Source organism: Somniosus microcephalus, unplaced genomic scaffold (assembly GCF_052327205.1).
Source record: "Somniosus microcephalus isolate GS21.2 unplaced genomic scaffold, FLI_Smic_1.0 unresolved_chr4, whole genome shotgun sequence".
Taxonomy (NCBI): Eukaryota; Metazoa; Chordata; class Chondrichthyes; order Squaliformes; family Somniosidae; genus Somniosus; species Somniosus microcephalus.
The window spans coordinates 47901236-47915270 of NW_028225182.1; the positions used below are offsets into that span (position 1 = coordinate 47901236).

The 14035-nt window shown below is 63.6% G+C and overlaps 1 protein-coding gene across 7 annotated transcripts in view; it reads left to right on the plus strand.

Annotated features, from left to right (window-relative positions):
* The window catches only part of mblac1 (metallo-beta-lactamase domain containing 1), a 420822-nt gene that overhangs the window by 336885 nt on the left and 69902 nt on the right, over positions 1 to 14035 (plus strand). The window lies entirely within an intron of this gene.

Below are 14035 nucleotides of genomic sequence, written 5' to 3' on the forward strand. Positions count from 1 at the left end.
CGCCACACTGTCGGAAGGGCAGTACTGTGGGAGCGCTGCACTGTCAGTGGGGCAGTACTGAGGGAGTGCTGCACTGTCGGAAAAGCAGTACCGAGGGATCGCCGCACTGTCGGAGGGGCAGTACTGAGGGACCTCCGCACTGTCGGAGGGGGCAGTACTGAGGGAGCGCCGCACTGCCGGAGGGGCGATATTGAGAGACCGCCACACTGTCGGAAGGGCAGTACTGAGTGAGTGCCGCACTGTCCCATGGCAGTACTGAGGGAGCGCCGCACTCTCAGAGGGGCAGTACTGAGGGAGCGCCGCACTCTCAGAGGGGCAGTACTGAGGGAGCGCCGCACTCTCAGAGGGGCAGTACTGAGGGAGCGCCGCACTGTCAGAGGGGCAGTACTGAGGGAGCGCTGCACTGTCGGAGGGGCAGTACTGAGGGCGTGCGGCGCCGTCGGAGGGGCAGTACTGAGGGAGCGCCGCACTGTCGGAGGGGCAGTACTGAGGGCGTGCGGCGCCGTCGGAGGGGCAGTACTGTGGGAGCGCCCCACTGTCAGAGTGGCAGTACTGAGGGAGCATCGCACTGTCGGAAGGACTGTACTGAGAGAGCGCCGCGCTGTCGGAGGGGCGGTACTGAGAGAGCGCCACACTGTCAGAGGGGCAGTTCTGAGGGAGCGCCGCGCTGTCGGAGGGGCAGTACTGAGGGAGCGCCGCGCTGTTGGAGGGGCAGTACTGAGGGAGCGCTGCACTATCCGATGGCAGTACTGAGGGAGCGCCGCACTGTCGGAGGGGCAGTACTGAGGTAGCACGGCACTGTCGGAGGGGCAGTACTGAGGGAGCGCGGCACTGTCGGAGGGGCAGTATTGACGGAGTGCGGCACTGTCGGAGGGGCAGTACTGAGGGAGTGTGGCACCATCGGAGGGTCAGTACTGAGGGAGCGCCGCACTGTCGGAGGGGCAGTACTGAGGGTGTGCTACACTGTCCGATGGCAGGGCTGAGAGAGCACTGCAGTGTTGGAGGTGTAGTACTGCGGGAGCGCCGCGCTGTCGGAGTGGCAGTACTGAGGGGGCATCGCACTGTCGGAAGGACTGTACTGAGAGAGCGCCGCACTGACGGAGGGCCTTTACTGAGGGTGTGCTGCACTGTCCGATGGCAGTACTGAGAGAGCGCCGCACTGTCGGAGGGGTAGTACTGTGGGAGCGCCGCACTGTCGGAGGGGCGGTACTTAGAGGGCGCCACACTGTCTGAAGGGTAGTACTGAAGGAGCGCTGCTCTGTCAGAGGGGCAGCACTGAGGGAGCGCTGCACTGTCTGAATGGCAGTACTGAGGGAGCGCCGCACTGTCGGAGGGGCATTACTGAGGGAGCGCTGCACTGTCGGAGAGGCAGTACTGAGGGAGCGCCGCACTGTCGGAGTGGCAGTACTGAGGGAGCGCCCCGCTATCGGAGGGGCAGTACTGAGGGTGTGCTGCACTCTCCGATGGCAGTACTGAGAGAGCGCCGCACTGTCGGAGGGGTAGTTCTGTTGGAGCGCCTCGCTGTCGGAGTGGCAGTACTGAGGGAGCATCGCACTGTCGGAAGGACTTTACTGAGAGAGCGCCGCGCTGTCGGAGGGGCGGTACTGAGAGAACGCCACACTGTCGGAAGTGCAGTACTGAGGGAGCGCTGCACTGTCAGAGGGGCAGTACTGAGGGAGCACTGCACTGTTGGAAAGTCAGTACTGAAGGAGCGCCGCACTGTCGGAGGAGCAGTACTGAGGGAGCACGGCACTGTCGGAGGGGCAGTACTGAGGGAGCGCCGCACTGTCGGAGGGGCAGTACTGAGGGAGCGCTGCAATGTCGGAGGGTCAGTACTGAGGAAGCGCCGCGCTGTCAGAGGGGCAGTACTGAGGGAGCGCTGCACTGTCGGAGAAACACTACTGAGGGAGCGCCGCACTGTCGAAGGGGCAGTACTGATGGAGTGCCGCACTGTCGGGCGGGCAGTACTGAGGGAGTGCCGCACTGTCGGAGGGGCAGTACTGAGGGAGCGCGGCACTGTCGGAGGGGCAGCACTGAGGGAGCGTGGCACTGTCGCAGGGGCAGTACTGAGGGAGCACGGCACTGTCGGAGGGGCAGTACTGAGGGAGCGCGACACCGTCGGAGGGGCAGTACTGAGAGAGCGCCGCACTGTCAGAGGGGCAGTACTGAGGGACCGCAGCACTGTCGGAGGGGCAGTACTGAGGGTGTGCTGCACTGTCCGATGCCAGTACTGAGAGAGCGCCGCACTGTTGGTGGGGTAGTGCTGTGGGAGCACCGCGCTGTCGGAGTGGCAGTACTGAGGGAGCATCGCACTGTCAGAGGGGCAGTACTGAGGGAGCTCCGTACTGTGAGAGGGGCAGTACTGAGGGAGCGTCGCACTGTCGGAGGGGCAGTACTGAGTGAGTGCCGCGCTGTTGGAGTGGCAGTACTGAGGGAGCATTACACTGTCGGAAGGACTGCACTGAGAGAGAGCCGCACTGTCGGAAGAGGCAGTACTTAGGGAGCGCCGCACTGTCGGAGGGGCAGTAATGAGAGAGCGTCACACTGTCGGAAGGGCAGTACTGAGGGAGCGCCGCACTGTCAGAGGGGCAGTACTGAGGGACCGCAGCACTGTCGGAGGGGCAGTACTGAGAGAGCGCCGCACTGTTGGAGTGGGCAGCACTGAGGGAGCGCCGCACTGTCGGAGGGGCAGTACTGATGGTGTGCTGCACTGTCCGATGGCAGTACTGAGAGAGCGCCGCACTCTCGGTGGGGTAGTACTGTGTGAGCACCGCACTGTCGGAGTGGCAGTACTGAGGGAGCAACGCACTGTCGGATAGACAGTACTGAGAGAGCGCCACACTGTCGGAAGTGCAGTACTGAGAGAGCGCCGCACCGTCGGAGGGGACTGTACTGAGGGAGCGCCGCACTGTCGGAGGGGCAGTACTGAGAGAGCGCCGCACTGTCGGAGACACAGTACTGAGGGAGCGCCGCGCTGTCGGAGTGGCAGTACTGAGGGAGCATCGCACTGTCGGAGGGGGCAATACTGAGGGAGTGCCGCTCTGTTGGAGGGGCAGTACTGAGGGAGCGAGGCACTGTCGGAGGGGCAGTACTGAGGGAGCTCCGTACTGTGAGAGGGGCAGTACTGAGGGAGCGTCGCACTGTCGGAGGGGCAGTACTGAGAGAGCGCCGCACCGTCGGAGGGGGCTGTACTGAGGGAGCGCCGCACTGTCGGAGGGGCAGTACTGAGGGAGCGCCGCACTGTCGGAGACACAGTACTGAGGGAGCGCCGCGCTGTCGGAGTGGCAGTACTGAGGGAGCATCGCACTGTCGGAGGGGGCAATACTGAGGGAGTGCCGCTCTGTTGGAGGGGCAGTACTGAGGGAGCGAGGCACTGTCGGAGGGGCAGTACTGAGGGAGCTCCGTACTGTGAGAGGGGCAGTACTGAGGGAGCGTCGCACTGTCCCATGGCAGTACTGAGGGACCGCCACACTGTCGGAAGGGCAGTACTGTGGGAGCGCTGCACTGTCAGTGGGGCAGTACTGAGGGAGTGCTGCACTGTCGGAAAAGCAGTACCGAGGGATCGCCGCACTGTCGGAGGGGCAGTACTGAGGGACCTCCGCACTGTCGGAGGGGGCAGTACTGAGGGAGCGCCGCACTGCCGGAGGGGCGATATTGAGAGTCTGCCACACTGTCGGAAGGGCAGTACTGAGTGAGTGCCGCACTGTCCCATGGCAGTACTGAGGGAGCGCCGCACTCTCAGAGGGGCAGTACTGAGGGAGCGCCGCACTCTCCGAGGGGCAGTACTGAGGGAGCGCCGCACTCTCAGAGGGGCAGTACTGAGGGAGCGCCGCACTCTCAGAGGGGCAGTACTGAGGGAGCGCCGCACTCTCAGAGGGGCAGTACTGAGGGAGCGCCGCACTCTCAGAGGGGCAGTACTGAGGGAGCGCCGCACTGTCAGAGGGGCAGTACTGAGGGAGCGCTGCACTGTCGGAGGGGCAGTACTGAGGGCGTGCGGCGCCGTCGGAGGGGCAGTACTGAGGGAGCGCCGCACTGTCGGAGGGGCAGTACTGAGGGCGTGCGGCGCCGTCGGAGGGGCAGTACTGTGGGAGCGCCCCACTGTCAGAGTGGCAGTACTGAGGGAGCATCGCACTGTCGGAAGGACTGTACTGAGAGAGCGCCGCGCTGTCGGAGAGGCGGTACTGAGAGAGCGCCACACTGTCAGAGGGGAGTACTGAGGGAGCGCCGCACTGTCAGAGGGGCAGTTCTGAGGGAGCGCCGCGCTGTCGGAGGGGCAGTACTGAGGGAGCGCCGCGCTGTTGGAGGGGCAGTACTGAGGGAGCGCTGCACTATCCGATGGCAGTACTGAGGGAGCGCCGCACTGTCGGAGGGGCAGTACTGAGGTAGCACGGCACTGTCGGAGGGGCAGTACTGAGGGAGCGCGGCACTGTCGGAGGGGCAGTATTGACGGAGTGCGGCACTGTCGGAGGGGCAGTACTGAGGGAGTGTGGCACCATCGGAGGGTCAGTACTGAGGGAGCGCCGCACTGTCGGAGGGGCAGTACTGAGGGTGTGCTACACTGTCCGATGGCAGGGCTGAGAGAGCACTGCAGTGTTGGAGGTGTAGTACTGCGGGAGCGCCGCGCTGTCGGAGTGGCAGTACTGAGGGGGCATCGCACTGTCGGAAGGACTGTACTGAGAGAGCGCCGCACTGACGGAGGGCCTTTACTGAGGGTGTGCTGCACTGTCCGATGGCAGTACTGAGAGAGCGCCGCACTGTTGGAGGGGTAGTACTGTGGGAGCGCCGCACTGTCGGAGGGGGGCGGTACTTAGAGGGCGCCACACTGTCTGAAGGGTAGTACTGAAGGAGCGCTGCTCTGTCAGAGGGGCAGCACTGAGGGAGCGCTGCACTGTCTGAATGGCAGTACTGAGGGAGCGCCGCACTGTCGGAGGGGCATTACTGAGGGAGCGCTGCACTGTCGGAGAGGCAGTACTGAGGGAGCGCCGCACTGTCGGAGTGGCAGTACTGAGGGAGCGCCCCGCTATCGGAGGGGCAGTACTGAGGGTGTGCTGCACTCTCCGATGGCAGTACTGAGAGAGCGCCGCACTGTCGGAGGGGTAGTTCTGTTGGAGCGCCTCGCTGTCGGAGTGGCAGTACTGAGGGAGCATCGCACTGTCGGAAGGACTTTACTGAGAGAGCGCCGCGCTGTCGGAGGGGCGGTACTGAGAGAACGCCACACTGTCGGAAGTGCAGTACTGAGGGAGCGCTGCACTGTCAGAGGGGCAGTACTGAGGGAGCACTGCACTGTTGGAAAGTCAGTACTGAAGGAGCGCCGCACTGTCGGAGGAGCAGTATTGAGGGAGCGCAGCACTGTCGGAGGGGCAGTACTGAGGGAGCGCCGCACTGTCGGAGGGGCAGTACTGAGGGAGCGCTGCAATGTCGGAGGGTCAGTACTGAGGAAGCGCTGCGCTGTCAGAGGGGCAGTACTGAGGGAGCGCTGCACTGTCGGAAAAACACTACTGAGGGAGCGCCGCACTGTCGAAGGGGCAGTACTGATGGAGCGCCGCACTGTCGGGCGGGCAGTACTGAGGGAGTGCCGCACTGTCGGAGGGGCAGTACTGAGGGAGCGCGGCACTGTCGGAGGGGCAGCACTGAGGGAGCGTGGCACTGTCGCAGGGGCAGTACTGAGGGAGCACGGCACTGTCGGAGGGGCAGTACTGAGGGAGCGCCGCACTGTCGGAGGGGCAGTACTGAGGGAGCGCTGCAATGTCGGAGGGTCAGTACTGAGGAAGCGCCGCGCTGTCAGAGGGGCAGTACTGAGGGAGCGCTGCACTGTCGGAAAAACACTACTGAGGGAGCGCCGCACTGTCGAAGGGGCAGTACTGATGGAGCGCCGCACTGTCGGGCGGGCAGTACTGAGGGAGTGCCGCACTGTCGGAGGGGCAGTACTGAGGGAGCGCGGCACTGTCGGAGGGGCAGCACTGAGGGAGCGTGGCACTGTCGCAGGGGCAGTACTGAGGGAGCACGGCACTGTCGGAGGGGCAGTACTGAGGGTGTGCTGCACTGTCCGATGCCAGTACTGAGAGAGCGCCGCACTGTTGGTGGGGTAGTGCTGTGGGAGCACCGCGCTGTCGGAGTGGCAGTACTGAGGGAGCATCGCACTGTCAGAGGGGCAGTACTGAGGGAGCTCCGTACTGTGAGAGGGGCAGTACTGAGGGAGCGTCGCACTGTCGGAGGGGCAGTACTGAGTGAGTGCCGCGCTGTTGGAGTGGCAGTACTGAGGGAGCATTACACTGTCGGAAGGACTGCACTGAGAGAGAGCCGCACTGTCGGAAGAGGCAGTACTTAGGGAGCGCCGCACTGTCGGAGGGGCAGTAATGAGAGAGCGTCACACTGTCGGAAGGGCAGTACTGAGGGAGCGCCGCACTGTCAGAGGGGCAGTACTGAGGGACCGCAGCACTGTCGGAGGGGCAGTACTGAGAGAGCGCCGCACTGTTGGAGTGGGCAGCACTGAGGGAGCGCCGCACTGTCGGAGGGGCAGTACTGATGGTGTGCTGCACTGTCCGATGGCAGTACTGAGAGAGCGCCGCACTCTCGGTGGGGTAGTACTGTGTGAGCACCGCACTGTCGGAGTGGCAGTACTGAGGGAGCAACGCACTGTCGGATAGACAGTACTGAGAGAGCGCCACACTGTCGGAAGTGCAGTACTGAGAGAGCGCCGCACCGTCGGAGGGGGCTGTACTGAGGGAGCGCCGCACTGTCGGAGGGGCAGTACTGAGAGAGCGCCGCACTGTCGGAGACACAGTACTGAGGGAGCGCCGCGCTGTCGGAGTGGCAGTACTGAGGGAGTGCCGCTCTGTTGGAGGGGCAGTACTGAGGGAGCGAGGCACTGTCGGAGGGGCAGTACCGAGGGAGCTCCGTACTGTGAGAGGGGCAGTACTGAGGGAGCGTCGCACTGTCGGAGGGGCAGTACTGAGTGAGTGCCGCACTGTCCCATGGCAGTACTGAGGGACCGCCACACTGTCGGAAGGGCAGTACTGAGGGAGCGCTGCACTGTCAGAGGGGCAGTACTGAGGGAGTGCTGCACTGTCGGAAAAGCAGTACCGAGGGATCGCCGCACTGTCGGAGGGGCAGTACTGAGGGACCTCCGCACTGTCGGAGGGGGCAGTACTGAGGGAGCGCCGCACTGCCGGAGGGGCGATATTGAGAGACCGCCACACTGTCGGAAGGGCAGTACTGAGTGAGTGCCGCACTGTCCCATGGCAGTACTGAGGGAGCGCCGCACTCTCAGAGGGGCAGTACTGAGGGAGCGCCGCACTCTCAGAGGGGCAGTACTGAGGGAGCGCCGCACTGTCAGAGGGGCAGTACTGAGGGAGCGCTGCACTGTCGGAGGGGCAGTACTGAGGGCGTGCGGCGCCGTCGGAGGGGCAGTACTGAGGGAGCGCCGCACTGTCGGAGGGGCAGTACTGAGGGCGTGCGGCGCCGTCGGAGGGGCAGTACTGTGGGAGCGCCCCACTGTCAGAGTGGCAGTACTGAGGGAGCATCGCACTGTCGGAAGGACTGTACTGAGAGAGCGCCGCGCTGTCGGAGGGGCGGTACTGAGAGAGCGCCACACTGTCAGAGGGGAGTACTGAGGGAGCGCCGCACTGTCAGAGGGGCAGTTCTGAGGGAGCGCCGTGCTGTCGGAGGGGCAGTACTGAGGGAGCGCCGCGCTGTTGGAGGGGCAGTACTGAGGGAGCGCTGCACTATCCGATGGCAGTACTGAGGGAGCGCCGCACTGTCGGAGGGGCAGTACTGAGGTAGCACGGCACTGTCGGAGGGGCAGTACTGAGGGAGCGCGGCACTGTCGGAGGGGCAGTATTGACGGAGTGCGGCACTGTCGGAGGGGCAGTACTGAGGGAGTGTGGCACCATCGGAGGGTCAGTACTGAGGGAGCGCCGCACTGTCGGAGGGGCAGTACTGAGGGTGTGCTGCACTGTCCGATGGCAGGGCTGAGAGAGCACTGCAGTGTTGGAGGTGTAGTACTGCGGGAGCGCCGCGCTGTCGGAGTGGCAGTACTGAGGGGGCATCGCACTGTCGGAAGGACTGTACTGAGAGAGCGCCGCACTGACGGAGGGCCTTTACTGAGGGTGTGCTGCACTGTCCGATGGCAGTACTGAGAGAGCGCCGCACTGTCGGAGGGGTAGTACTGTGGGAGCGCCGCACTGTCGGAGGGGCGGTACTTAGAGGGCGCCACACTGTCTGAAGGGTAGTACTGAAGGAGCGCTGCTCTGTCAGAGGGGCAGCACTGAGGGAGCGCTGCACTGTCTGAATGGCAGTACTGAGGGAGCGCCGCACTGTCGGAGGGGCATTACTGAGGGAGCGCTGCACTGTCGGAGAGGCAGTACTGAGGGAGCGCCGCACTGTCGGAGTGGCAGTACTGAGGGAGCGCCCCGCTATCGGAGGGGCAGTACTGAGGGTGTGCTGCACTCTCCGATGGCAGTACTGAGAGAGCGCCGCACTGTCGGAGGGGTAGTTCTGTTGGAGCGCCTCGCTGTCGGAGTGGCAGTACTGAGGGAGCACTGCACTGTTGGAAAGTAAGTACTGAAGGAGCGCCGCACTGTCGGAGGAGCAGTACTGAGGGAGCGCTGCACTGTCAGAGGGGCAGTACTGAGGGAGCACTGCACTGTTGGAAAGTAAGTACTGAAGGAGCGCAGCACTGTCGGAGGGGCAGTACTGAGGGAGCGCCGCACTGTCGGAGGGGCAGTACTGAGGGAGCGCTGCAATGTCGGAGGGTCAGTACTGAGGAAGCGCCGCGCTGTCAGAGGGGCAGTACTGAGGGAGCGCTGCACTGTCGGAGAAACACTACTGAGGGAGCGCCGCACTGTCGAAGGGGCAGTACTGATGGAGCGCCGCACTGTCGGGCGGGCAGTACTGAGGGAGTGCCGCACTGTCGGAGGGGCAGTACTGAGGGAGCGCGGCACTGTCGGAGGGGCAGCACTGAGGGAGCGTGGCACTGTCGCAGGGGCAGTACTGAGGGAGCACGGCACTGTCGGAGGGGCAGTACTGAGGGAGCGCGACACCGTCGGAGGGGCAGTACTGAGAGAGCGCCGCACTGTCAGAGGGGCAGTACTGAGGGACCGCAGCACTGTCGGAGGGGCAGTACTGAGGGTGTGCTGCACTGTCCGATGCCAGTACTGAGAGAGCGCCGCACTGTCGGTGGGGTAGTGCTGTGGGAGCACCGCGCTGTCGGAGTGGCAGTACTGAGGGAGCATCGCACTGTCAGAGGGGCAGTACTGAGGGAGCTCCGTACTGTGAGAGGGGCAGTACTGAGGGAGCGTCGCACTGTCGGAGGGGCAGTACTGAGTGAGTGCCGTGCTGTTGGAGTGGCAGTACTGAGGGAGCATTACACTGTCGGAAGGACTGTACTGAGAGAGAGCCGCACTGTCGGAAGAGGCAGTACTTAGGGAGCGCCGCACTGTCGGAGGGGCAGTAATGAGAGAGCGTCACACTGTCGGAAGGGCAGTACTGAGGGAGCGCCGCACTGTCAGAGGGGCAGTACTGAGGGACCGCAGCACTGTCGGAGGGGCAGTACTGAGAGAGCGCCGCACTGTTGGAGGGGGCAGTACTGAGGGAGCGCCGCACTGTCAGAGGGGCAGTACTGAGGGACCGCAGCACTGTCGGAGGGGCAGTACTGAGAGAGCGCCGCACTGTTGGAGGGGGCAGTACTGAGGGAGCGCCGCACTGTCGGAGGGGCAGTACTGATGGTGTGCTGCACTGTCCGATGGCAGTACTGAGAGAGCGCCGCACTCTCGGTGGGGTAGTACTGTGTGAGCACCGCACTGTCGGAGTGGCAGTACTGAGGGAGCAACGCACTGTCGGATAGACAGTACTGAGAGAGCGCCACACTGTCGGAAGTGCAGTACTGAGAGAGCGCCGCACCGTCGGAGGGGGCTGTACTGAGGGAGCGCCGCACTGTCGGAGGGGCAGTACTGAGAGAGCGCCGCACTGTCGGAGACACAGTACTGAGGGAGCGCCGCGCTGTCGGAGTGGCAGTACTGAGGGAGCATCGCACTGTCGGAGGGGGCAATACTGAGGGAGTGCCGCTCTGTTGGAGGGGCAGTACTGAGGGAGCGAGGCACTGTCGGAGGGGCAGTACTGAGGGAGCTCCGTACTGTGAGAGGGGCAGTACTGAGGGAGCGTCGCACTGTCGGAGGGGCAGTACTGAGTGAGTGCCGCACTGTCCCATGGCAGTACTGAGGGACCGCCACACTGTCGGAAGGGCAGTACTGAGGGAGCGCTGCACTGTCAGAGGGGCAGTACTGAGGGAGTGCTGCACTGTCGGAAAAGCAGTACCGAGGGATCGCCGCACTGTCGGAGGGGCAGTACTGAGGGACCTCCGCACTGTCGGAGGGGGCAGTACTGAGGGAGCGCCACACTGTCGGAAGGGCAGTACTGAGTGAGTGCCACACTGTCCCATGGCAGTACTGAGGGAGCGCCGCACTCTCAGAGGGGCAGTACTGAGGGAGCGCCGCACTCTCAGAGGGGCAGTACTGAGGGAGCGCCGCACTGTCAGAGGGGCAGTACTGAGGGAGCGCCGCACTCTCAGAGGGGCAGTACTGAGGGAGCGCCGCACTGTCAGAGGGGCAGTACTGAAGGAGCGCTGCACTGTCAGAGGGGAAGCACTGAGGGAGTGCTGCACTGTCGGAAAAGCAGTACCGAGGGACCGCCGCACTGTTGGAGGGGCAGTACTGAGGGACCGCTGCACTGTCGGAGGGGGCAGTACTGAGGGAGCGCCGCACTGCCGGAGGGGCGGTATTGAGAGACCGTGCACTGTCGGAAGTGCAGTACTGAGGGAGTGCTGCACTGTCGGAGTGGGCAGTACTGAGGGAGCGCCGCACTGTCGGAAAAGCAGTACTGAGGGACCGCCGCACTGTCGGAAGGGCAGTACTGAGGGAGCGCCGCACTGTCAGAGGGGGCAGTACTGAGGGAGCGCCGCACTGTCGGAGTGGGCAGTACTGAGGGAGCGCCGCACTGTCGGAGGGGCAGTGCTGAGGGAGTGCCGCACTGTCGGCGGGGCAGTACTGAGGTATCGCCGCACTGTCGGAAGGGGCAGTACTGAGGGAGCGCCGCACTGTCGGAGGGGCGGTACTGAGGGAGCGCTGCACTGTCAGAGGGGCAGTACTGAGGGGAGCGCTGCACTGTCGGAGGGACAGTACTGAGGGAGCGCCGCACTGTCGGAGGGACAGTACTGAGGGAGCGCCGCACTGTCGGAGGGGCAGTACTGAGGGAGCGCCGCACTGTCGGAAGGGGCAGTACTGAGGGAGCGCCGCACTGTCGGAGGGGCAGTACTGAGGGAGCGCCGCACTGTCGGAGGGGGCAGTACTGAGGGAGCGCCGCACTGTCGGAGGGGCAGTACTGAGGGACTGCCGCACTGTCAGAGGGGCAGTACTGAGGGAGCGCCGCACTGTCGGAGGGTCAGTACTGAGGGAGCGCCGCACCGTCGGAGGGGCAGTACTGAGGGAGCGCCGCACTGTCGGAGGGGCAGTACTGAGGGAGCACCGCACTGTCGGAGGGGCAGTACTGAGGGAGCGCCGCACTGTCGGAGGGGCAGTACTGAGGGAGCGCCGCACTGTCGGAGGGGCAGTACCGAGGGAGTGCTGCACTGTCGGAGGGGCAGTACTGAGGGAGAGCCGCACTGTCGGAGGGGCAGTACTGAGGGAGCGCCGCACTATCAGAGGCGAAGTACTGAGGGAGCGCCGCACTGTCGGAGGGGCAGTACTGAGGGACTGCCGCACTGTCAGAGGGGCAGTACTGAGGGAGCGCCGCACTGTCGGAGGGTCAGTACTGAGGGAGCGCCGCACCGTCGGAGGGGCAGTACTGAGGGAGCGCCGCACTGTCGGAGGGGCAGTACTGAGGGAGCACCGCACTGTCGGAGGGGCAGTACTGAGGGAGCGCCGCACTGTCGGAGGGGCAGTACTGAGGGAGCACCGCACTATCGGAGGGGCAGGACTGAGGGAGCACCGCACTGTCGGAGGGGCAGTACTGAGGGAGCGCCGCACTGTCGGAGGGGCAGTACTGAGGGAACGCCGCACTGTCGGAGGGGCAGTACTGAGGGAGCGCTGCACTGTCGGAGGGGCAGTACTGAGGGAGTGCTGCACTGTCAGAAAAGCAGTACCGAGGGACCGCCGCATTGTCGGAGGGGCAGTACTGAGGGACCTCTGCACTGTCGGAGGGGGCAGTACTGAGGGAGCGCCGCACTGCCGGAGGGGCGATATTGAGAGACCGCCACACTGTCGGAAGGGCAGTACTGAGTGAATGCCGCACTGTCCCATGGCAGTACTGAGGGAGCGCCGCACTCTCAGAGGGGCAGTACTGAGGGAGCGCCGCACTGTCAGAGGGGCAGTACTGAGGGAGTGCTGCACTGTCGGAAAAGCAGTACCGAGGGACCGCCGCACTGTCGGAGGGGCAGTACTGAGGGACCGCCGCACTGTCGGAGGGGGCAGTACTGAGGGAGCGCCGCACTGTCGGAAGGGCAGTACTGAGGGAGCGCCGCACTGTCGGAAGGGCAGTACTGAGGGAGCGCCGCACTGTCGGAGGGGGCAGTACTGAGGGAGCGCCGCACTGTCGGAGTGGGCATTACTGAGGGAGCGCCGCACTGTCGGAGGGGCAGTACTGAGGGGAGCGCTGCACTGTCGGAGGGACAGTACTGAGGGAGCGCCGCACCGTCGGAGGGACAGTACTGAGGGAGCGCCGCACTGTCGGAGGGGCAGTACTGAGGGAGCGCCGCACTGTCGGAAGGGGCAGTACTGAGGGAGCGCCGCACTGTCGGAGGGGCAGTACTGAGGGAGCGCCGCACTGTCGGAGGGGGCAGTACTGAGGGAGCGCCGCACTGTCGGAGGGGCAGTACTGAGGGAGCGCCGCACTGTCGGAGGGGCAGTACTGAGGGAGCGCCGCACTGTCGGAGGGGCAGTACTGAGGGAGCGCCGCACTGTCAGAGGGGCAGTACTGAGGGAGCACCGCACTGTCGGAAGGGCAGTACAGAGGGAGCGCTGCACTGTCAGAGGGGCAGTACAGAGGGAGCGCCGCACTGTCGGAGGGGGCATTACTGAGGGAACGCCGCACTGTCAGAGGTGCTGACTTTCAGATGAGATGTTAACTGAAGCCCTATCTACCCTCTCAGAGGGACATAAAAGATCCAAGTCACTATTTAGAAAAGGGCAGGGGAGTTATCCCTGGTGTTGTGGGGCCAATATTGTTCCCTCAACCAACATAACAAAAAAAGACAGATGATCTGGTCAGTATCAGGTCGCTGTTTGTGGGAGCTTGCTGTGCGCAAATTGGCTGCTGCATTTCCAACATTACAACAGTGACTACACTCCAAAAAAGTATTTCATTGACCGTAAAGCACTGTGTGATGTCATGAAAGGAGCTATAGAAATGCAAGCCTTTGTTTCATCTAAATGGGGAATTGTGGAGGCCATACATTCGTCACACCTTCAACAATAGACCATATACTTCACCTATTGAAAGTACATTGGTGAGATTTGTACCCTGGAGTCAGCGGTGCAAGATACGGTTCCCCGAGTCATCACCCCAGCATTTTATGTTCCACTCCGTTCCTGTAGGAACAGCGGATCGGTTGTCGGAGAGACGTGTGGACACCTGTGTACAGGTAACTGTTTCTATCGTGTCTGTATAAGTGTCTGCTGTTACCTATGTGTGCATGACATATGTAAATACATCTATTTCTATTCTTGCGTACATCTGTGTACGTGTTGCTGCTTCTCTCAGTGCCCACGTGCCTTTTTGTTAATTCATTCTCGGGATGTGGGCGTCGTTGGCAAGGCCGGCATTTATTGCCCGTCCCCGATTGCCCTCGAGAAGGTAGTGGTGAGCCACCTTCTTGAACCGCTGCAGTCCGTGTGGTGAAGGTGCTCCCACAGTGCTGTTAGGGAGGGAGTTCCAGGATTTTGACCCAGCGACGATGAAGGATCGGCCGATATACTTCCAAGTCAGGATGGCGTGTGACTTGGAAGGGAACTTGGAGGTGGTGGTGTTCCCAGGCGCCTGCTGC